General features: G+C 37.0%; 1 long non-coding RNA gene across 1 annotated transcript in view; it reads left to right on the plus strand.

Annotated features, from left to right (window-relative positions):
- The window catches only part of LOC131383190 (uncharacterized), a 50,125-nt gene that overhangs the window by 16,760 nt on the left and 8,216 nt on the right, over positions 1–25,149 (plus strand). Inside the window, exon 2 of the long non-coding RNA XR_009213013.1 lies at positions 18,878–18,925. This is a non-coding gene — a long non-coding RNA (uncharacterized LOC131383190). The remainder of the gene's footprint in view (positions 1–18,877; positions 18,926–25,149) is intronic.

Below are 25,149 nucleotides of genomic sequence, written 5' to 3' on the forward strand. Positions count from 1 at the left end.
TCTATGCAAATAAACTAGAAAATCTAGAAGAAATGGATAAATTCCTCAACAAATACACCCTCCCAAGACTAAACCAGGAAGAAGTTGAATCTCTGAATAGACCAATAACAGGCTCTGAAATTGTGGCAATAATCAATAGCTTACCAACCAAAAAGAGTCCAGGACCAGATGGATTCAGAGCCGAATTCTACCAGAGGTACAAGGAGGAGCTGCTACCATTCCTTCTGAAACTATTCCAATCAATAGAAAAAGAGGGACTCCTCCCTAAGTCATTTGATGAGGCCAGCATCATCCTGATACCAAAGCCGGGCAGAGACACAACTAAAAAAGAGAATTTTAGACCAATATCCTTGATGAACATTGATGCAAAAATCCTCAATAAAATACTGGCAAACCGAATCCAGCAGCACATCAAAAAGCTTATCCACCATGAGCAAGTAGGCTTCATCCCTGGGATGCAAGGCTGGTTCAACATACGCAAACCAATAAATGTAATCCAGCATATAAACAGAACCAAAGGCAAAAACCACATGATTATCTCAATAGATGCAGAAAAGGCCTTTGACAAAATTCAACAACCCTTCATGCTAAAATCTCTCAATCAATTAGGTATTGATGGGACGTATCTCAAAATAATGAGTGATCTATGACAAACCCACAGCCAATATCATACTGAATGGGAAAAACTGGAAGCATTCCCTTTGAAAACTGGCACAAGACAGGGATGCCCTCTCTCAACACTCCTATTCAACATAGTGTTAGAAGTTCTGGCCAGGGCAATTAGGCAGGAGAAGGAAATAGAGGAAGTCAAATTGTCTCTGTTTGCAGATGACATGATTGTATATCTAGGAAACCCCATTGTCTCAGCCCAAAATCTCCTTAAGCTGATAAGCAACTTCAGCAAAGTCTCAGGATACAAAATCAATGTACAAAAATCACAAGCATTCTTAGACAGCAATAACAGACAAACAGAGAGCCAAATCCTGAGTGAACTCCCATTCACAACTGCTTCAAAGAGAATAAAATACCTAGGAATCCAATTTACAAGGGATGTGAAGGACCTCTTCAAGGAGAACTACAAACCACTGCTCAATGAAATCAAAGAGGATACAAACAAATGGAAGAACATTCCATGCTCATGGATAGGAAGAATCAATATCGTGAAAATGGCCATACTGCCCAAGGTCATTTATAGATTCAATGCCATCGCCATCAAGCTACCAATGACTTTCTTCACAGAATTGGAAAAAACTACTTTAAAGTTCATATGGAACCAAAAAAGAGCCCACATCGCCAAGTCAATCCTAAGCCAAAAGAACAAAGCTGGAGGCATCACACTACCTGACTTCAAACTATACTACAAGGCTATGGTAACAAAACAGCATGGTACTGGTACCAAAACAGAGATACAGATCAATGGAACAGAACAGAGCCCTCAGAAATAATGCCGCATATCTACAACCATCTGATCTTTGACAAACCTGACAAAAACAAGCAATGGGGAAAGGATTCCCTATTTAATAAATGGTGCTGGGAAAACTGGCTAGCCATATGTAGAAAGCTGAAACCGGATCCCTTCCTTACACCTTATACAAAAATTAATTCAAGATGGATTAAAGACTTACATGTTAGACCTAAAACCATAAAAACCCTAGAAGAAAACCCAGGCCATACAATTCAGGACACAGGCATGGGCAAGGACTTCATGTCTAAAACACCAAAAGCAATGGTAACAAAAGCCAAAATTGACAAATGGGATCTAATTAAGCTAAAGAGCTTCTGCACAGCAAAAGAAACCACCATCAGAGTGAACAGGCAACCTACAGAATGGGAGAAAATTTTTGCAACCTACTGATCTAACAAAGGGCTAATATCCAGAATCTACAACGAACTCCAACAAATTTACAAGAAAAAAGCAAACAACCCCATCAAAAAGTGGGTGAAGGATATGAACAGACACTTCTCAAAACAAGACATTTATGCAGCCAAAAAACACATGCAAAAATGCTCATCATCACTGGCCATCAGAGAAATGCAAATCTAAACCACAATGAGATACCATCTCACACCAGTTAGAATGGTCATCATTAAAAAGTCAGGAAACAACAGGTGCTGGAGAGGATGTGGAGAAATAGGAACACTTTTACACTGTTGGTGGGACTGTAAACTAGTTCAACCATTGTGGAAGTCAGTGTGGCGATTCCTCAGGGATCTAGAACTAGAAATACCATTTGACCCAGCCATCCCATTACTGTGTATATCCCCAAAGGACTATAAATCATGCTGCTATAAAGACACATGCACACGTATGTTTATTGCGGCACTATTCACAATAGCAAAGACTTGGAACCAACCCAAATGTCCAACAACGATAGACTGGATTAAGAAAATGTGGCACATATACACCATGGAATACTATGCAGCCATAAAAAATGATGAGTTCATGTCCTTTGTAGGGACATGGATGAAACTGGAAACCATCATTCTCAGTAAACTATTGCAAGGACAAAAAATCAAACACTGTGTGTTCTCACTCATAGGTGGGAATTGAACAATGAGAACACAGGGACACAGGAAGGGGAACATCACACTCCAGGGACTGTTGTGGGGTGGGGGAAGGGGGGAGGGATAGCATTAGGAGATACACCTAATGCTGAATGACGAGTTAATGGGTGCAGCACACCAACATGGCACATGGATACATATGTAACAAACCTGCACATTGTGCACATGTACCCTAAAACTTAAGGTACAATAATAAAAAAAAAAAAAACTGAAAGGAAGTAAAGAAAAAAAAAACCCTCTGTGTTTGGCTCAATTTGATTCACATGCTGTTCCCTGGAAAAAACAACCTAGGCCTTATCCCACGATGAGTGAGGATGCAGAATCTTCTCAGTGCCATCTTAAGTCATCTGTCCACCCCTCAGAGTAATCACTGTTGCTCGGGCAATGAGGTGTAAGTATTGGCTCCACTCAGACCAGCTGTTGTCCTTTAGATCTAGCACTGTGTCCAAGACAATGGCAGGGTTCCAATTCAAAACCCTTCTTAGAACAAAGAAAACGGAGAGGTGGTGGATGATACAGATTTCTCCCTTGAGGTAATGGTTATGAACTGGCAGCCACTGTGATCTGCGACTCTTATAATTAAAGCTGATTGTCATGAGTATATTTCTTATTGGCTTGATTGATTGGTTGTGGCTGGTGTCTATTCTGATTGGTTGTGGAATCTGTTGTAATTGGTTAAAACTGTTTTTCGAATATTTTAAATATCATTTCTGTTTATAAGAGGACAGTCATAGAAATAAATTATGTCATTTATATCTTAAGATAAGGAAGAAAAAAAGAATTGCTATTAAGATAGTGCTTTAAAGTTGAAAATAAAACGAGAAACCTTACTAGATTGAACTTGAAGAGAAAATGTACTAGCAGGTCAATTTTATTTCAAAGACAAATTGCAACTCTATACGTGAATACAAGACTGAGAGTTGGCAGTGATTGCTTTAAGCCCTTTTATACTTTATTTCATGTAAAACTCACAAGAATCTCTGAGACAGGTATAGTTGACCCCTAACAATATGAGAATTAGGGCCGTCAACCCTTGCACAGTTGAAAATCCTTGTATAAGTTTTAACTCCCCCCAAATTTAACCACTAATAGCCTACTGTTGACTGGAAGGCTTATTGATAACATGTAACATAAAGTCAATTAACACACAAATATACTAGTATCTATGTATATTTTATACATTCATGACATAATTTTTTCTTAATTATTAGGATATTTCTAGGCTACGCAATTAGTCTGCAAGCTTTTTCAAATTGTGACAAATCTGCAAAACACTTTCTAAAATATTTATTGAAAATAATCCACATTTAAGTGGAACCACATAGTTCAAACCCATGTTATTCAAGGGTCAATGTATTATTTGTAATTTACAGGTGGAAGGACTGAGGTTTGCAAATCTCTTACGTCAAGTCACTATGATCTGTTGGTACCAGAACCAAACCAAACCTGTCTGATCACTGTATTCTTCTGCCTTCCCTAAGAATCAAACAAAAAACTGAGTTGACTATATTTTATTTTCTTTCTTTGTCTAATTCTTTTTCATTTTTAAACAAAAGCTTTTAATTTTGTGATACTTTTAGATATACAAAAAAGTTGCAAAGATAGTGAGTTCTTATACTTTTCACCCACTTCCTTCTTAGCTAATATCTTACAAAAGCGTGATACTCTTGTCAAATCCTATTCCTTTTGTCGAATCGATGCTAAAGAGAAATTAGCATTGCTACATTATTGTAACTAGAGACTTTATTTGGATTCTGCCAGTTTTCTCCACTAACATCCTTTTTCTCTTCCAAACCCAACCCAGGATATTACATTACATTTGGTTCTGCTTCATTTTTCCCATTTCTTTCTCCTATTTGTCTCTCATTTTGCTCCAACTTTCCATCCTCTGGTCACATATTCTTTTTCCTTTTCCAGATTTTCTTTCCTTTCCGCCTCTCATTATTTTATTTTATCTGATTATTTCTTGCCACATTGATACACCCGGAAAAAAGGAAATATTTTGAAGGGTATTGAACTAGCTTGGGAAATTTTGTAGTGGTTTTGTGAAGAGTTGTTTAGCATGAAATTTTTGTTTTCGTTATTGTAGTATTGTAATAAATTGAGAAAAATTGGGTTTCAAATCGATATCAATACAACTCCCTTTAGAACCATGACTTAAAAGAGTATATTTGTTCTTACAGTTACTAGTTGAAATCCGATTCCGCATAAAATAAAATGTTTTGGAAAAAACAGATTTAAAAACCAACTTTCAGAACAAATGGAATTTTTAATTGGGGATTTCTATTGTACTCTATACTCTCGAAAATATTAATGCCTGTGATTACATAGATTTCTTGTTGGGCTAGCATCTGTTCATTTTGTAGTTTGCTCTGAGAATTAATCAAAATGCCACAGTACCAAGATAGAGTCTTAAAGCCAAAGCAACAGGCATGAAATTCAGATTCTGATGGTAAATTGAAGGCAGGAAACCCAGCATCTCAGTAGACAGATACAAAAGGCATTGCATGTGATCAGCCTGAGGACAAAAGACAATTTTTACTGGGAATTTTTTGAATTTTCAAGTGAGAGATTGGTACATTAAAGTGAAAGTGATTGTGGGAGAAATTGTGAGGAGTAAACGAAATTGTGAGGAGGTGGATGACCTTTACCATATCTCAGTTAAAGATAAAAATGAATACTGGAGAAGTAAGGACCATGAGAAAAAGGAAAATTACATTCCACATTACAGAAACTCAAGGCCTTTCCATTTTATTTTGTTATGATTTATCTGAAAACAGAAGAAAAATGATCCTATAAACGATAAAATGTCAGTATCGCCAAATGAGGAAGAATTTTAAAGCAATGTTATTTTCCCTTAAAAATGGTGGAGAGTCGGTTAACCAGTTTAAGGTGACATACATAAGTGATGATGCGGCTCCCAGTGAGCCTCTAGGGACATGCTGTACTGTAATTAGATTGGCACCCTTCACAAAGTCGCTTTCTCGCTTGCTCGCACGCTGAATCTTTTAATTTGGTTAGCTTATAAGTGGTTCTAAAAAAACCCCACACGCATTAAGAAGTTTCCCATCTCATGAGCCCTGCAATTTAATATGCATAAAAATTATCACCATCTTTTGCTTATTTTATTTTTTTCCAAGACACTGATTTGAAACTGATCATTTAAACTAACAGTGCTCACAAAATACTGTACAACCGATCCCACCATGTGGATTACTTTTATTATTGGGTTTCTGCAACAGTGGGCCTCTGTTTGGTCCTGGAAGGTAGTGCTCATATGCATGCTTCGCTTGGTGTGACATATTTCAAGTAATGTTAGCACATAGCAGATAGACAACTTTTTAATACACAAAGTCAGGTGTCGGCAACAACAGATGCCTGAGAGAAAACAAAGAAGCTCTCAGGTAGGCTGGATGTTTACCATATAGAATCAAAGGGTGAGCAGAATTTTGAAGGAAAACAATATCATTCTTAGCAAACTAACTCAAGAACAGAAAACCAAGCACTGCATATTCTCACTCATAGGTGGGAGTTGAACAATGAGAACACATGGACACGGGGCAGGGAACATCACACACCGGGGCCTGTCAAGGATTGGGGGGGCTAGGGGAAGGACAGCATTAGGAGAAGTACCTAATGTAGATGATGGGTTATTGGGTGGAGCAAACCACCACAGCACGTGTATACCTATGTAACAAACCTGCACGTTCTGCACGTGTATCCTAGAACTTAAAGTATAATAATTTTTTTTTTTAAAAGAAATTGTGTGGCTGTACCTTACTTTAATTTTTCTCTTTAAATGCAAGGAGAAGATACAGAATAGTACAGGACTTCCAGGAAGTGAAAAAGATTTTCCAGCTAGATGTGGTTTAATGGAAATTGTCAGTGATACCACTTGGGAATGAAAATGTGTGCTATCTGTTTGCAGCATCAGAAGGAAGGCAGCTTTTATTATGCAAGAAAGAGCTGCATGTACCCAGTGAGGCTTGCAGCTTTTATTCTAATTAACCCTGTTCATTGCATTGGCAATCTTTAACATTCTTTGGGCCAATCGCTAGTGGGAAATGATGTGATTAATGCTAGGAATCAAGATATAGGTAGTAGGAATTCATCCTAGGAACTCACATGAGCTGTTTCAGAGAAAACTTTAGAGTAGAAGCTCTGAAAATATCAATAGTATGAAAGATATCAGAATCAAAATGGAGTCATTTGTGTTCAAAAACAAAACACACAAACAAAATCCTGACAAATACAGCCAGGGAAGTCTGTGAAGAGAAGGTTCTCGTGTTTATATTTCTGTTAAGAAAACCATCACAAAAGACCGCAAAAACTGCAATCTTGCACAAAGACCACTGAAATCTTACACAAAAAATTACTGCTGCAAGGACATCTGCCCAGAAATTGCCTGCCCAGCCTCATACTGGTGTCATCCTTGTTATTGATTTGTAGCCAAGGTTAATTATCTCAAAGCAGTTATGTAATTCTTCTCATGTTTCCTTTAAAATCTTTTGTCTTCTTTTATCTCCTGAATATGCACATAGTTTACTATGGTATGTGTAGTCCCATTGCAATGCTCTATTCCCAAATAAATAGCGTTTTCTTTTTTTTTCTTTTTTTCTTTTTTTTATTATTATACTTTAGGTTTTAGGGTACATGTGCACAATGTGCAGGTTTGTTACATATGTATCCATGTGCCATGTTGATTTCCTGCACCCATTAACTCATCATTTAGCATTAGGTATATCTCCTAATGCTGTCCCTCCCCCCTCCCCCCACCCCACAACAGTCCCCAGAGTGTGATGTTCCCCTTCCTGTGTCCATGAGTTCTCATTGTTCAATTCCCACCTATGAGTGAGAACATGCGGTGTTTCGTTTTTTGTCCTTGTGATAGTTTACTGAGAATCATGTTTTCCAGTTTCATCCATGTCCCTACAAAGGACACGAACTCATCATTTTTTATGGCTGCATAGTATTCCATGGTGTATATGTGCCACATTTTCTTAATCCAGTCTATCGTTTTCTTTTAGATAGTCTCCCTCTGTTTATTATTTAGGTTAACAACAGAAACATTATCAGTAACCAGCTTTTATCCCATGCCTACTATGTATCAGAACATAGATGTACTAGCTCCTTGCTGCCCAGACCAGCACTGTCAGCCTAGCCTCACCCGGAAGTGGCTTAGTCAGTTCAGGCTACTATGACAAAGTACCATAGACTGGGTAGCTTATAAACCACATTCTCACGGTTCTGGAGGCTGGCAGTTCCAGATCAGGTGCCAGCATGGTAGGATTCTGGTGAAGACCCTCTTCTGGGTTACAGATTGTCAATTTCTCATTGTGTCCTTACATGGCAGAAAGAAGAGTGAAGAACTGTCTGGGGTCTTTTTTATAAGGGCACTAGTTCCCTTTATAAGGGTTCTACATTTATGTGTTTACCACCTCCTAAAAGTTCTACCTTCTAAAACCATTATATTAGATGTTAGAATTTCAACATACAAATACGAGGAGAGCATATTCAGTCTGCAGCAGGCCTCTTGATAGAAATGCAGAATCTCAGGCCCCACTCCTGACTTGCTGCTTCAAATTCAGCCTTTTAATAGGATCGTCAGGTGATGCACCTGCACATTCAAGTTTGAGAATCACTTCGGAAGAAGCTTTACAAAATTCACCTTAAGATTTATTATTTAAGAGTCCACATTTGTCTCTAGAATAAAGGCTAAGCAGGTGTTTCTTGGAGAGCCCAATGTATAAGTAAATCCACCTGTGAGACTTGTAGATTTTGGTGTGTATCCTCATTATACAGAAGCGTGAGCTGCTAAAATGTGGGGTTGCTCACTCAATCTTCTAATCTAGTACTTAGTGTAATATTTAGAGATGGGGTATAGTCTGGGTGGTGTAGCTGCTCTGTCCTCTTGCTTTAACATTTTTATACAGGAAAAATCATGAGGAAAGAATGGGCTATGGGTGGAATCACAGAAGGAAAGATTGAAGGCAGTTGAAATGAGAGGAGAAAGAAGATGCATTCTTTTGTTTCGGAAACAGTAGTAGGCTTAAGAGCAGAGTACGCTCATCTGAGCCTGCAGATAACATTTTAATATTGACTGGCAGAATCATTGTCTCCTTAGTGACAGCTTCCATGAGTCTCTGCCACTTCCATAGCCTCTTGTGAATGTGAATGCATGGGTGAAGATGGGTGTTCTTATGGAGTAAAGAACGCCACTGATTTTTCATTTAGTCTCTGTCTTCTCTGCAGACCAGCATGGCAAGCCTTTTTACTCTCTATTTACATTGAACATCTTTAGCTTTGCAAGAAACAGATTTTTTTGCAGCAGTGCTTTTATTGGTAGTTTTTGAAGTAAAAAATTGCTGCTTTCTCCTCAGATTTCTTTTGTTTCTATTGACTTAATGGTTTTCTTTCTTATTTTTTCCTGGAGTCCCTTCTCATGTCACTTATTTCCTAGTAATAAGTGTGCATTTACCTGGAGGCAGCAGCAAAACCTAACTCTGGTCTACAAGTATACAAGCACTGGGGGAGGTGGTGGGAGGACATTACATGAAGGTAAAAAAAGCAAGATGAAATTAGAAATGAAATAAGGTGAAGTAATAAGTAATGAAAAGGGGAAGGAATACTCAGCCATAACTAGCTGAGGAAAAAATGATGGAAAAATTGTTACATGGTCTCAATATTAACTATTTCATATTTGCATGTAAAATTTTCATGCCTACTTTTGCTATTATCCCTGACAGTCAATGAACAGAACACAATTTATTCGAAATTGTAGCAGGTATGGAAGAATATTCCAGCTTTCCTCTAGTTCTTCTTCTTCATCACCTTCTTCTGAAAGAATAAGCTGAGCACCATAACAGAGTGGCTTCTCGGGAGAGATTTATCACATACTTTCGTTCTAACTGGGCTCAAGTCTGTAATTTGGATCTGTTTCATCCTGTCATTACAGAATGAGTGAAAATAGGGCCAAAATTTGAGTAGTCAGCAAACCATAATATGCTCAGTTCTTCACATTTATGAAATAGAATTATTTTCTGCATCCCATCTGCCCTGATACAGTGTCATAAATTTGGATTATATGTCAATTATCTACTTACATCTCTGTGTTTTCTTCTTTGAATATAAATGTGAATTTTAATTTAAAGCATTCTTATACACAAAACTTCTCATAAGAACTTTGTTTTAACCACCATTCTGGGCTATTTCATCCTCAAAAACATCTTTGGTTTTTTTCCCCCAAGGTCATCTGTTTCACCACATTGCTGGAAATAAAGCAGGATGTATGGTTCTGTTTAATCAAATTTTATGCTCTGCTGCCTCTATCTTATGGCCTCTGTGCTAATTGATCAAGTTTTCAATTAAAGCCTGCCATCTTTGTTTTAACTCTTTGTTAAGGTTTTTATCCCATTAGATAACTTCATGAGGGCTGAGCTCCTACAAAACCCTCTTATCCCATCATTTTATCTACCCAATGTGGAGTTGCTTTGTGTGGAGAACATACAGTTCTTTTCTAGTTCATCACATTTCTCACAGTGAAATTTCTCCTTGGATTGGCTTTGTCTACATTCAGTATCTTTAAAATTTTGATTTATTTGTTCAGGAGAGGGTTAATTTACTTCATGTATTATCAGGGATTTTTTTTTTTTAATTCTCCTTGTGCACTTTTCAGCTGTCTTGTTCAGTAGCAATTAAGCAAATTAGAAGTATAGTCTCCTAAGCAGAAGCTAAAAAATGACTCTAGTTAATAAATGCAAGGCATGCGACACTCCCTTTTAGATAGGGTGCTTCTCTGTGAGGTCTCTCTAATGAGCTCTCACCCTACTTGATTACCAAACCCATTTTGTTGTTTCCATAGATCAGTTAAATGCTAACACAAATATATGTAACAGCACATGTCTCTGGTTATACTGATTACTCACTATTACACTTGATAAGCAAAGTTTGCCCCAAAGCTGCAGTAAATCAAATCTACCCTGAAATTTACTAACAGTGTATTTAAATGTAATAGTTCTTAAAATCAATACTTTAAAAAAACAAGGAAAATGTGTTGACAGGATCAATGTAAATAAGTTTTGTCTAGGAGGGCTTTGCTCATTGCAAAATAATTCTTAATTCCAAAATGTGGAATTTTAACTTTAAGTCTAATACTTTCAACCCTGCGGGAGAAATTCAGATGACACCATTTCATGGAAGGCTGTGAAATGCATGACAGGCTGTATTAAAGGTTTACTGTTTAGAGGTTTTACAGTATGAAATTCTCAGTTTATGATAATCTTCAAATAAAGTGTGAAAGCCCGTGAAATACATTTCTTTTGCCTGCTTAAGATACAAAGAACAGACATAGTTTCTTACCTTGGTTTCTGCATCTTGAAACAGAGCTCATGCTCCGATTGGACCCATGGCTCTTGGCACTCTTTCTAAGATGTGCTGTTGATCTGTGAGCGGTGGGTTTTGGAACACACAATATTTTGCTTCTACAAATATGTTTTAATGATTCAGAACCTAGTGATAATTATAACAAGATTTATTCATACTTTCACAGGTTCTTTAATTTTCACTCACTGCCTGATAAGGATTTTACTTATTGCCTGGATCAAAAATGCCAAAGAGCAATTTTAAAAGATAAGTACATCTAGAATGCATGGAATATGTGTTGCTAGTCATCACAGCTTCTTGGAAATTGGAAAATTAAAAAACAGCAACTTGTGAAACAATTTTTAACCACATTCAAGTTTGGGGAATTGGTAAAACTGAACTCTAAGCCAATGTGCGTTTAAGGATATTTTCTGGAAAGGGATCTAGAAAGCTAATTAAGGAATAAGTTGTGTAACCTACTCTAAAACTTTCCTATATTTTAGGTAGATGTATACTTATAAAATTAAAAACAAAACAAAAACCTGTAACTGAGCATTTTGCCAAGAGTCTAACTTCCTATTTTATAAGAATATTCTGAAGTCTCCAGATATAAAACTGCTCAACTATCACAGTGGATGCTTGCCTTAACGAAAATCATTTTGTTTTAAAAATTTATGATGTGTAGTGGCTGATCAAATTGAACTATATCATATCATAAATTCAAAACCAATTTTGTCTAAGAATGTACATTATCAGTTGAAAAGGCATTTTCCCCTACATTGAATTGTTTCTAAGGCAGAGATTCCCCCCCTTCAGGGTGTAGCGGAATCACTTGGAGATTCAAATTCAATTGATCTGCAGTTGGATCCAGGAATCTGTATTACATGCAGCCCCCCATCATTTCTTTTTTATTTTTTTATTTTTTTATTTTTTATTTTTATTATTATTATACTACTTTAAGTTTTAGGGTACATGTGCACAATGTGCAGGTTTGTTACATATGTATCCACGTGCCATGTTGGTGTGCTGCACCCATTAACTCGTCATTTAGCATTAGGTATATCTCCTAATGCTGTTCCTCCCCCCTCTCCCCACCCCAGAACAGTCACCGGAGTGTGATGTTCCCCTTCCTGTGTCCATGAGTTCTCATTGTTCAATTCCCACCTATGAGTGAGAACATGCGGTGTTTGGTTTTTTGTCCTTGCGATAGTTTCTGAGAATGATGGTTTCCAGTTTCATCCATGTCCCTACAAAGGACATGAACTCATCATTTTTTATGGCTGCATAGTATTCCATGGTGTATATGTGCCACATTTTCTTAATCCAGTCTATCGTTGTTGGACATTTGGGTTGGTTCCAAGTCTTTGCTATTGTGAATAGTGCCGCAATAAACATACGTGTGCATGTGTCTTTATAGCAGCATGATTTATAGTCCTTTGGGTATATACCCAGTAATGGGATGGCTGGGTCAAATGGTATTTCTAGTTCTAGATCCCTGAGGAATCGCCACACTGACTTCCACAATGGTTGAACTAGTTTACAGTCCCACTAACAGTGTAAAAGTGTTCCTATTTCTCCACATCCTCTCCAGCACCTGTTGTTTCCTGACTTTTTAATGATGACCATTCTAACTGGTGTGAGATGGTATCTCATTGTGGTTTAGATTTGCATTTCTCTGATGGCCAGTGATGATGAGCATTTTTTCATGTGTTTTTTTGGCAGCCCCCCATCATTTCCTCACCCCCCATGTCATTCTGATGCAGCTGTCTATGAAGACCCTCAGAGTACACTGAGAGGAACATGATTTTAACATGCCAATATTCCAGGTTCGGTTAAAGACCTTGAACTTCACCTACTTACTGGAAGATGTTGGAATCTTAATTTATTCGTTGATTTTTTTGGATTACATTACCAAAAACTATTGAATAGCATCTCCCTTTTTCTTTGTGGTTCAATTTCAATTTGTTAATAACCTAGAAAGTTAGCTCAACCTATTTTCTTTTTTGAAAAACTTCTCAAAATGACCATCTTCTCTAATTTTTACTCAAATGAACCTGTTTTTGAAGGGATAAATTATTTATTTTCTGGGTTCAGGTGATTGGTTTTCTGGGTTTAGGTGCTTGCAGTGATCCTTATTGGATAAAAAGTGCTATGCTTTTGGGTGCACATCCCGTCTTTTCTATTATTTACTCTCATGAAAAAAGCAAATAATTTCCATGTGACTTCTTTAATGTTAGCTATAACTTTATGTTCCTACCTCATGAAGGCAGGCTGTTTTTCTTGAATGTTTTAATTTGAAATAAAGTGACAGTTGCAGATTAGTTGTGTTAAATCTGCATTTGTGCTGTGGTTCCCTACTTGCTAGTTTCACTGTAAGCTGGTAAAGTACCATTTATTTCCTTCAACGACTGGGGACAACTTTGGACCTTGGAAGCCCAACGTAATTAACTGGAAGGAGGAGATGAGAGTAGTAATTGAGAGCTGGTCTTGACTCATGCCCGTAGACATGCTGAATTGCATTTCATAACAGGGAGCTGGGGAATTCCAGATTCTTATTCCTGATAAAATTATTGACACTGAATGTGCAACATATTCATGTTATTCTTCCCATTTCTCTACTGCTATATGCAGGTAAATCTCATTGACGAGCATATTAGAATAGGCCCAAATAGCTCTATGCATTCAGGTACATGGACATTTCCATTCTTATTTGTTTTTTGAAGGGTGCATATAAGAACATCTCTGCAATGCTTTTTTGGGGGGCGGGTGGCATTGGGACTGCTCTTCGAAGAACTTTTCTTTCCAAATAGTCTTGTTAATTAATTATGTTATTCTAAGGAGGTTTTAGATTTGAAATGACAGGACACTTCAAGAAAGTGGTTGAAGATAAATCCATTAGGTACTCCTTCTTCCCCAGTCTTAGGGCAGCCAGCCTGGCTTCTCTAGTTCTAGCCCCAGGCACAAAAATATGGCTTTCCAAATCCCAGACTGGAGTTTATCTTCACCATGGAGACTGAGTGGGATGTGACTTAAAAAGGAATATGAGGCTTATTTTCTTAAGTTCTTCCCCAGAAAACTTATGTTCAGACCCTCATTTCCTTCTGAGCTGTTCCAACTTTTTGAACTTCTGAGAGAAAGGAAACTATATAATGACAGGAGAGAGTGAAACTAGGGAAGCAGGGGAATGCAAATACCAGGAGAGCAGCAGATCCTCAGAACAGGGTTTTCTGCCTAAGGATGGTGGTTTATTTTGTCCTATAGTTTCCCATATGAAGTGATTTGGGAGAAAGAAAGAAAACTATATAATGACAGAGCAGAGTGAAACTAGGGAAGCAAGGGAATGCAAATACCAGGGAGAGCTGCAGATCCTCAGAATAGGGTTTTCTGCCTTTCTAAGGATGGTAGTTTATTTTGTCCTATAGTTTCCCATTTGAAGTGATTTAGGAGAAAGATGTTGGTAAATAATAGTATGAATTTGAAGGAAACTTTCATTCAGCAGTTTGTCAAAAAGCAAAATGATTAAATGCTATGTTACCATAAATTCAGGAATGTCAAACCCTCCTTCAATAACACAGTGGATGGAACTAGCCGTGGTCTTGGGATCAGAAAAGAAGCCAAGGCTGGCCATGTGGGTACAGAGTGTACTAGGCAGGTCAGCTTATTTCTACAAGCCTCACTTTTTCATCTATAGAAGTGTGCTGTCATGATCCTTCATGGTTCTTAGCCCTAAAAGTCTAAGATTATAAATAGGAACTGATTATTTCTCCTACTTCTGAGGTTGATAAGGGCTTCTCCAGAATAGATGTTTGCTGGCATGCTTCCTCTGAGATCAGAGGCACCAGCCCTAATGCAGGGTGCATGGGTAAGCTTTAGTTGGTTTGTGAAACCAGAAGTGTTCATGTACATCTAATGGATGAGTGTTCACAGGCAGTTTCTGGGGATCACAGGGTTTTTTTTGTTTATGTTTTTTTTTAAATCAGATTCTCAAAGGAACTTATGACCCCAAACAATTGCCCTAAAAAGGGAAGTGTTAGAGAGTCTACGAGATCCTTCTAAATAAGACTGGACAGGAGCTGAAGTGGTTAGGCTCATACTTTCCTACTTCCTTTCTGGTATAAGCCAGAATTCAAAATAAAAGCTTGCAGGAGATATTATTATCTTAATGGAATTCTAAAACATATTGTACCAGAAAGAAAAAATGTATTCAAGCCAAGCAAATCAAACAACCTCCCCAATGATGGCTGTATGTCAAAGGGACACAGAAGCCACCAAAAGAGCTCCCAATGGCCAGTGCTAAAACAATCTGGGCAATAAAATTGATGTAGTATTGAATTATAATCCAAAGTACAAAATAAAGTTCTATAAGTCTTATGCTGACTAAATAAATGATTGGACAAATAAATAAATTTGGAAGAACAGGCAAATCTCCTGTGATTTACAAATAATTAATGTAGGTACTCAACTCTTTTAGAAGATAGAGGCTATTTTCCCAGTTCTTAAGTGGAGGCTAAGCATAGTGACTTTCTTCCAAAGAATTCAGTATGGGAACTGGAGAAAAAAATCAACTTTACAGTGGAGAAACTTGAAAAATCATATCTGAAGTCAGATAATCCAGGTTGACATCAACAGTGGTAGGTCATATTGACAGTATATGCCCTTGATATTATGTGATGAGAATAGTCATTTACCTCTGTGGTCTTCCTCCTAAAAACACATTACCCCTGCCCAATAATGAGAAAAAAGTAAGACAAATCCCAATTAAAGGATATCTACAAGACACCTGACCAGTAATCCTGAAAACTGTCATGGTCATAAAAAATACAGAAAGTCTGAGAAACTGTCACAGCCAGAAGAGCCTAAGGAAACATGACTACTCAGTGTAATATAGTATCCCAGAAGTGAAAAAAGAACAAAGAAAGCCCAAGATCATCTGCATATAGTACGGACTGTAGTTTGAAAAATATTGTGTGTTTGTATGTATGTGCGAACACATCTCTGCAAATGTAATAAAATTTATTTGGAATGTGATATTGTGCCATCATTAAGGGCAGACTCTAGGGGCTGATTTCTAGGGTTCAATTCCAGGCTCTGTCAATAATTTTTAGCTGTGTAGCTTTGGGTAATTATTTGACATCTCTCTTCCTCAGATTTTTAAATGTAAATTTAATACATATAAAGATTTTAGGATAGTATCTAGCCCTTAGAAGATGTTCTTTGTTCGTTATTACTTTTTATTATTTATTTATTTATTTTTTAGAGACAGGGTCTTGCTATATTGCCCAGGCTGAACTAGAAGTTCTGCCTCAGACTCCCAAGTAGCTGGGACTACAGGCATGTGCCATCATGCACAAATGTTCATTATTATTATTATTAACTGGAAAAATGAAATAATGTGAAAATATTAGCTTATATATCTGCCTATACAGGAACACTTGTGTTTAATCATAAAGATTATAATTAACATTTATATAGTGTTTTATAGTTTATAAAATAATGGCATATATCTATTTTTTGGAGCTTCACAACATCACTACGAGCTATTTTGGTACAATACAATCTCCATTTTACAGATGGAGAAACCAGTTCAGAGAAGTTAAGCTACTTTTTGGAGATCATAGGTAAATGCCAGAGTGGGGACGACATATTCTGATTTCAAAGCCCAGGTTTTTTAAACTGTGTAAGGCTGCCTTTTAGGAAATATCTACTTGAAAACTCTCCAGAAGTTTTAAATTAAAAAAAGTCCTGAAGATACTGCTCCAAAGTTTTGTTCTCAACATTTTATCACATTATTTTTCAGAGCACCCTTACAGCGATAAAAGAATAAACACTGACTTCTATATTTTGCAGATGAAAAAGCATGGCTTTAAAATTTTTGTTCTTTTGACATCAAGAATTTGTTAGAGTCTGTGAGAAAATCTACCTTAAAGTAGAACAAGTTTTATTATTTGCTCCAAAAAGAATATGTGCTATACTCTATGCTAGGAGTTATAGGCAATACAATAGTGAATACAATAAGATTATTGTCCTCAATAATTTGGCTATGTATTGTTTGGTTCTTCTTTTCATCTAAACCTAAATTAGGCAATATATTTCTCATATATATTCTAGGATTAGTTTAATGTATCATAACATTATTGTATTTTTAACAACCAAATATTAGACAAAAGGTAACTGTGAAGATTTTAAGTTTTAAAAAGACAAATCAAATTTGTACAGTAAAAATTTTGCTGTGTTAAAAAGAACATAAAAATACAAAGTTGTATAAAAATGGGACTTTTTGAAATTACATGCATGCATTTGTATATAATTCACTATAAATATATATGTGTATAAAACACACATATATATTTTGTGGCATTCTCAGACCGTGTATGGAGATATCGTGCAGAAACACAATCTTGGAGGCATCTGAATACAGGTGTTTTGCAAGAGCAGCTAAGGGAAGAGGGAAGCCCTATTGGCAATAAGTAGCATATTTATTAATTATTGTGTAATGAATTACCACCAAACTTAGTGGCAGAAAGCAACAAAAAATCATTTCCCAGTTTCTATGGATAAGGAACCTGGGTGCGTGCTCCAGTTGAAGGTTTCTTATGAGTGAAGTTTCAGTAAAGGTGTCAGAGTTGGGGCTGTGGTCTGATCTGATGGTGCAGTTGGGGAAGGATCTGCTTCCAAGTTTGCACATGTGGTTGTTGGCAAGATTCAGTTCCCCACTGACTGTTGAGATCCTCAGTTTCTCACTGACAGTTGGCCAGGGACCTTCCTTAGTTCTTTGACACGTGTGTTTACCCTTGGGGCAGCACATGGTGTGGGAGCTGACTTCCTTCAGAACATGGCAGCAAGCAAGTGATAAAGAAAATCAGTCATTTTATAACTTATTTCTAGAAGTGACCTAACATCACCTCTACTTTTTTTTCTTTTTTTTTTTTTTTTTTTTTGGTTGAAGTTCATTGTTAGGTCTAGCACATATTCAAGGGGAAAGGATTGCACAGGGCATGCATAGCAAAAGGTGAGAATCACTGTGAGTCATCTTAAGGGTTGCCTATCACACATGCTTACTTTGTATAATGAAATATTGGAAAACACTGAAGGAAAGTTATCTTGGCCCAAGAATACATGAAGGTAAGGGGAGGTGGAGGCTTTATGAGCCCAGTTGACAGGTTGTATCCAGATGTCTGAGTGGGTCGTGGCAATGTGGCATCTTTTGTCTAGTTGCAGTATACAGAGTTGAGAGATATGTTGAAGCCTGGATAGCTATTTAGCAAACTCATTGACTCTCATTCCTGGGCACACAGCTTAGATCTTTCTTTGAAGCTAGATGTGGACATGTGACTGATTTCTAGCCAGAGTAATGTAAATAGAAGTGATATGCACCACATTCAGGCAAGCACTAAAATCTCCCATGCACAATCTTTCATGTTTTTTCTACTTCAGCATGAAAAGAATAGAGATGATCCCAAGAGCCACTTTTTAAGATCCAAGTTGAATATGGTAGAGCCTGAGAAGAAGGGAATCTTGGCACATGACAGGAGAGAGTCACCTACTGATCCAAAACATCATGTGAGAAAGAAATAAATTTCTTCTGGATTAAGCCACCACTGATATGCAGTTCATTGTTTATAGGAGCTAGCATTACTCAAACTACAAGAGCCAGATTATCTGAAGCAGCAGTCCTGAACCAAGCAGTTAAGCTCCAATAATGCAAAAGAAAACCAGAAATGTAAGAGGCTGGCTAAATTAGCTTTTAATCCAAAATACCTAGGATGGTTCTTGGCCTAAAGTAAGTTCTTTATAATTTTGGTTAAATGATAGATACTGACTCAAGTTAGTCAGTTATTAAAGGGAGCTGATACATGTAAGGTTTATGAGATAGCAGAATTAATTTGAGCCTAGAGCAATACCCGAAATAAAATTTCAGATGAGGATATTTTTGTTTTGTTTTGTTTTGCAGTTGTTAATGTGTTGCCTCTGGTTTGGGGATTTGGAACTAATTAAACAGGTAAGAAAATGAAAGGCCCCCATTAGGAGCTTTAGAGTGACATATTATATTTAAGAGCAAGAAATTTAGAGGCACTGACAACACCAATAAATTTAGTTTACTAAAGACTTACCTTCTGCAGTCAGCTTTTATTGGGGGCCCAGATATATTACAGCTCTGCAGTTCCCCGCAGCATCTTAAAGACTTTTGATTCCTTTATAGCTCATATAATATTTTGTAGACTGGGTCTATAGTATGTATTTATTCTCTCTTATGTTTAACTGTCATGTGTTGACTACCTACTATGTGCAAGGAAATATTAAGATGTATGGGCTGTATCTTTGAGGATTTAAGTCTAAGGAATTTAAGGAAAACAGATGTTATCTGTTTATAGGCATGCTTTAAGGAGTAGCATCTAAAGTGCTAGCATTATCAGCATAATACTTGTAAAAGAAATATAAATAAAAATAACAAAAATTGATGTTAATATTCATCTAATTTTCCCTATTATTACTGCACCTCTTGCTCTCAAACTCTGTATATTCACATACACAAAATACTTTTTCCTTTTTAAAATTCTTTTCTAGCATATTTTCTTGTACATTTTTCCAGTTGGTTTGTTACTGAAAAAGAAAGAAAATGACACATACCAACCACATGGGGAATCTTTCTGTGTTGTTCTAATGAAATGTTATAATTCTGTAACCAGCAAACTTTTGCTTCTTTGTATGTGGCAAATGATAAATCTCAAGGAGCCAGACATCTGGCTGGCACCGTAGGGCAGAGCAGGGCAGTGCAGGATCTCTCTAGCCTGGGCAATCTGGAAGAGGGAGGTGAAGCACTTAAGAAGGAGGGCCTCTCTGTGAACTGAAACATGTCCTGTGGGTTTTCAGAACAGTCACAATCATGCTGAGGACCAAGATTTAATGGAGAGAAGGAAGGCAGTTGTAGTTTGATAATTGCTCTTCTATATTTATGCCACTTCTTTATTTTGTTGTTGTTATTGTTATTGTCATCATTGATGCTGCTATTTCCTCTATAGCTCTCTAAGCCCTTAGCTCATAGCCAGTACCTTGAGCACTTATGTCATGCTTGGCACTAGTCTAAGTGCTTCACTTAACATTGTCTCTTTTAATACATATAGCAATTCCATAGGGAAAATATTTCTGTTGTCTTCATTATACCAAAGCAGGAAGTAAGTGAAGGTAGGTCTAACTGTTGCATCTCTAGTAAATGATGTGGTAGTCGGATTTTCATGGCTTGCCTCTTGATAACTTTACTTTCTGAATATTACTCCTTCCTTTTTCTAAAATTCTTTCGGCTATTAAATTTGAGAATTTCTCCAAATACCCAAACTTTTCAAATCACCTATTGATTTTGATAACTTTATTTTTTCTCTCTTCATTACTAATTATAAGGAATTTAGAAAATAAACATAAGCAAAAGAAGAAAACAAAAATCACCCACAGCTCCTTCATCCAAGAGCAAACAGTGTTATCACCTTTGATAGATGTGAAATACATATTAACACATGCAACTGACATTCACTGGACATCTCTTATATGTTAAGTCTTTATAGATACAGAACTTTGTGAAACTTTTTCAACTTTCAAGTCACAGATACACATTCATGATAATTTAACCAACGATCTATTGAATGGGTAGAGAAAAATAGAGAAACAGAAAATGTCTCAGTAGCTATATAGCTTGCCTTGTGAAACTGGAACATGGTTTAGGAAGCAAAGACAACTAGTTATTTAATATTAATTCTAGGTAACATCTCCCCTGATGTTGCTGCTCCCTATGCTATAAGTCCATAATTTCTTGTGAGTGTTTTCGCAGCCTTCTCTTCTCCTATAATACCTTTTCTTTTGTCACCAAAGAAATGTCTTCTCTCCTCACTCCTCTTTATTGCTGTTTCTTTTTTTTTCTTTTTCTTTGTTTCTTTTTTTTTCTTTTTTTTAATTTTTAGACAGAGTATCTCTCTGTTGCCTAGGCTGGAGTGCAGAGGCGCGATCTCAGCTCACTGCAACCTCCACTTCCTTGGTTCAAGTTCAAGCCATTCTCCTGCCTCAGCCTCCTGAGTAGCTGGGACTATAGGTGCACACCACCACGCCTGGCTAATTTTTGTATTTTTAGTAGAGACAGGGTTTCACCATATTGGTCAGGCTGGTCTCAAACTCCTGACTTCAGGTGATCCACTTGCCTTGGCCTCCCAAAGTGCTGGGATTACAGGTATTGCGTTTTCTTGATTGTAACTTCTTTTGCCTCAAGATGTCTGACTAGTGTCTTTTCTCAATATGTATCTCTTTTTCTCTTCATCCTTCTGTTATGTTTTTCTCTGAGTAGTTTACATTTAAACCCTCCAAGATATGAGCTGCTGATTGACTGCCAAAACACCTTTTAGGCTAGTGTAGAACATCCCTAGTGAATGAAGGTCTCATGCTAGCTTACTCTCAGGTAGAGTAAAGTTATCTTGGATTGGCTCAAAGTCCTGGTTTACAACTGTTGGTCCAACATAATTAATAGCAGCATCTCTTTTCACTGTCAAAATTTTCCCAGTTTGTATGATAAGTCGTATTATTATCTGGCTCATATGCTACTGGTAAGACAGTAAAGGACTGGTTATCAGTTCTTCAATAATAGATCCAAGAGAGAAAAAGTCAGTGAAACTGCCATATTAAGATTATTCTAATTAGATTGATAACAAAGAGACAAAGAATTAATTCTCAGAATTCTAATTGAATAACATGATTAGTAAAACAGAATTAACCGTTATTTGTAGAGAGCATAGAAGCAGGATGTGGAAATGCACTTGCTTTTCAAGTGTACTAGAACCCTTTTCAAAAGGATCACATGCTGGAATGAAAATATATGCAAGCGATTTTTAAAAGCTGATATCCTACGGGTTACATTTTAGACTACAATACATTAAAAATAGAAACAAATAATAAAAATGGAATTAAAATGAGCCAAATGCATAAAAACATTTTAAAAAGTGTTTTTAAAAAGTGCCTAGGTCAGGGAAGGAACCTAGAGCAAGAAAATGCAATGAAAATATACATACTATAGGTTTTAAAAGTATGGAATGCTGCCAAAATAGCACTTAGTAAAAAATTTATTACCCAAAATTCCACAATTTGTATAGAAGTAAAGCATAATAATAATAAAAAACAATGAACTAAGCCTCTACTTAACATATTCAGGAAAATGATAAAACAACATGCCAAAAGGAAATAATAAAAAATAAAATTGAAAGTATATGGGGAAAACAATGCAAAAGGAATCCAATTTACAATAAAGTAAACATTCAGTAAATACTTAGGAATAAATTACAAAGCTACAAATGAAACAAAAACCGACTAAGTTTTATTGGGAGAATATTGAGATAAACAGAGAGGCAAACTATATTTCTGAATATAAAGACTATCATATTCTAAAGATGTCAGATGTTCGCAACTTTCATTATAGCTTTGGTAAAGTCTCAGTGAAAGCATAAACATGACTTTATAAGTGATAATTCTAAGAATACCTCTGGGAGCATAAATAGGTCAGAATATCAAAGAGTTTTCTGAAAAAGAATTGAGAGTTATTAAATGTCTGTGTCTAGAGTAAAATGAAAATAATAAAACCAAAGCTTCCTTTTAATGAAAATAAAACAAAATAAATAAAAGTCAGATTTACTGAAATTTTAAATATAAAATTTTATTTTATAGAAACGAAGAAAAAAAATGTTGACTAGAACGTTATAGTGGTCACTTTGTAAGTAGAGAGGTGATAGAAAATACCCAAATGGAAATAGAACCACAGATTATACTATAGCTTTTAGCTTCTATAAAAAGATTGCAACCGGCTGGGTGCTGGTAGTTCATGCTTGTAATCCCAGCACTTTGGTGGGTGGATCACAAGGTCAGGTGTTCATGACCAGCCTGGCCAAGATGGTGAAACCCCGTCTCTACTAAAAATACAAAACTTAGCTGGGCCTGGTGGCAGGTGCCTGTATTCCCAGCTACTCGGGAGGCTGAGGCAGGAGAATCTCTTGAACCCAGGCAGGAGAGGTTGCAGTGAGCTGAGATCGCAACATTGCACTCCAGCCTGGGCGATAGAGTGAGACTCCATCTCAAAAAAAATAAAAAATAAAAAAGATTGCAAGTTAAATTAAAAACTGCAGATCCATTGCAACTAAATTAAAAACTTTCAGAAAAAGCGAAAAAACTTTTAATCAGTATTATATAAAGTGTTTGCTTAGCATCTTGAGAAAATTCTGGACAATATAACAATTAATTAGAGGATATTGTAAAAGAGTTACTTAGCTCAACAGACACTTACTGAACAAGTAACCTCTCAGGATACTAGAGAAATATTATCACTGCCCTCAAAGTGCTTTGGAGCTGTTAGCCAAGTAAACATGGCCAAGACATGCAAATTAGGAGAGGACTATTAAAATATTTTATACCTACTTAACGGGAATAATAAAAATCCAATATAAATCCCTAGTATACATGAGACTTTTTAAAAACTGATTTATTCACATTTCAGGTATCAATTATCAAAATCTATTTAAATTTTTGTAGTTTTAAAATTTCACCATAATCCACATTAGCTGTTGAAAAATTCAGAAATGTATATTAGCAAAAAGAAAACATTGCTAATAACATCCAGTAATAACTATAGTTAACATTTTAATGTACAGTCTTTCCAACTTTTTAATGCATACTTATTTACTTACCAAAATAAGATCATAAAATTATGTTTGTAATCTGTCTTAATATTTTATTATATATTATTCATACTACTCTTATACTTACAAATTGTAATTTTCCTTTAATCAAATTCCATAGTAAATATATACCATAATGTATTTGACTAATCCCCTTTTCTTGTTTAAGATGTTTCCAGTTTTTCCTTTTTGTCTAATACATTCATCTAGTAAATACTTATACTATTAATTCCCTTAGGTTTTGTGAACAGAGTAATGAACACAGCAGATGTTGTGCCTTTCGCCGTAAGGGTTATATTTTAGATTGTTGTGTTGTTCACCTGTGCTCTTTGGCTACAACTTGATGAGGCATGCCCACGAGAAAACCATATCCCATTTCGCAGCAGTATGCCACCTTCCAGAGGGAATGCTGCCACCATCTCCCACCTCTACCTGTGGACCACAAAGCTTGGGCTCTCCAGCTTCTCTGATTTTACTGAACCTCTCACTAAAGGCTAAGAGAAAAGTCTGACATCACATTAGTAATCTTTTATTCTAGCCTAGGGCTGAATTAGATGAATTTGAGTTGTTTCCTATCTTCAGGAAACTGTTAAGATCCAATTCATCATGGCTAACTTCTTTATTTCCTTGATCATCACCAAAAATATGATTTCTTGCAGACATCAAATTGATTCCCACATGTACTGTATTTTTCAAATGCTCAGTGATGCCTTTCTCCTACCTCGACTTCCTGCCTCTCTCCATCCTCCCAAACCTCCTCACAGTGTCTTATTAATTTATCATTGTGTTATAAATAAATTTACCTATATCCATAGACACTTTTCACATGAAATTTTTATTTTATTTTTTTGAGGCAACCACCACCAGCCTCATATAGGCTACCCATTTTCTCTAATACTTACTATCTTAAGGATGGATGTACACATACACTTAGCAGGAGGAGCCAAGATGGCCGAATAGGAACAGCTCCGGTCTCCAGCTCCCAGCCCCAGCGACACAGAAGACTGGTGATTTCTGCATTTCTGCTTGAGGTACCGCTTTCATCTCACTAGGGAGTGCCAAACAGTGGGTGCAGGACAGTCGGTGAAGCGCACTGTGCGCGAGCCGAAGCAGGGCGAGGCACTGCCTCACTCGGGAAGCGCAAGGGGTCAGGGAGTTCCCTTTCCTAGTCAAAGAAAGGGGTAAGAGACGGCACCTGGAAAATCGGGTCAGTCCCACCCTCATACTGCGCTTTCCCAACAGGCCTGGAAAACGGCACAATAGGAGATTGTATCCCGCACCTGGCTCAGAGGGTCCTATGCCCACGGAGTCTCGCTGATTGCTAGCACAGCAGTCTGAGATCAAGCTGCAAGGCGGCAGCGAGGCTGGGGGAGGGGCGCCCGCCATTACCCAGGCTTGCTTAGGTAAACAAAGCAGCCAGGAAGCTCGAACTGGGTGGAGCCCACCACAGCTCAAGGAGGCCTGTCTGCCTCTGTAGGCTCCACCTCTGGGGGCAGGGCACAGACAAACAAAAAGTCAGCAGGAA

This window comes from Hylobates moloch, unplaced genomic scaffold (assembly GCF_009828535.3).
Source record: "Hylobates moloch isolate HMO894 unplaced genomic scaffold, HMol_V3 SCAFFOLD_4, whole genome shotgun sequence".
NCBI lineage: Eukaryota > Metazoa > Chordata > Mammalia > Primates > Hylobatidae > Hylobates > Hylobates moloch.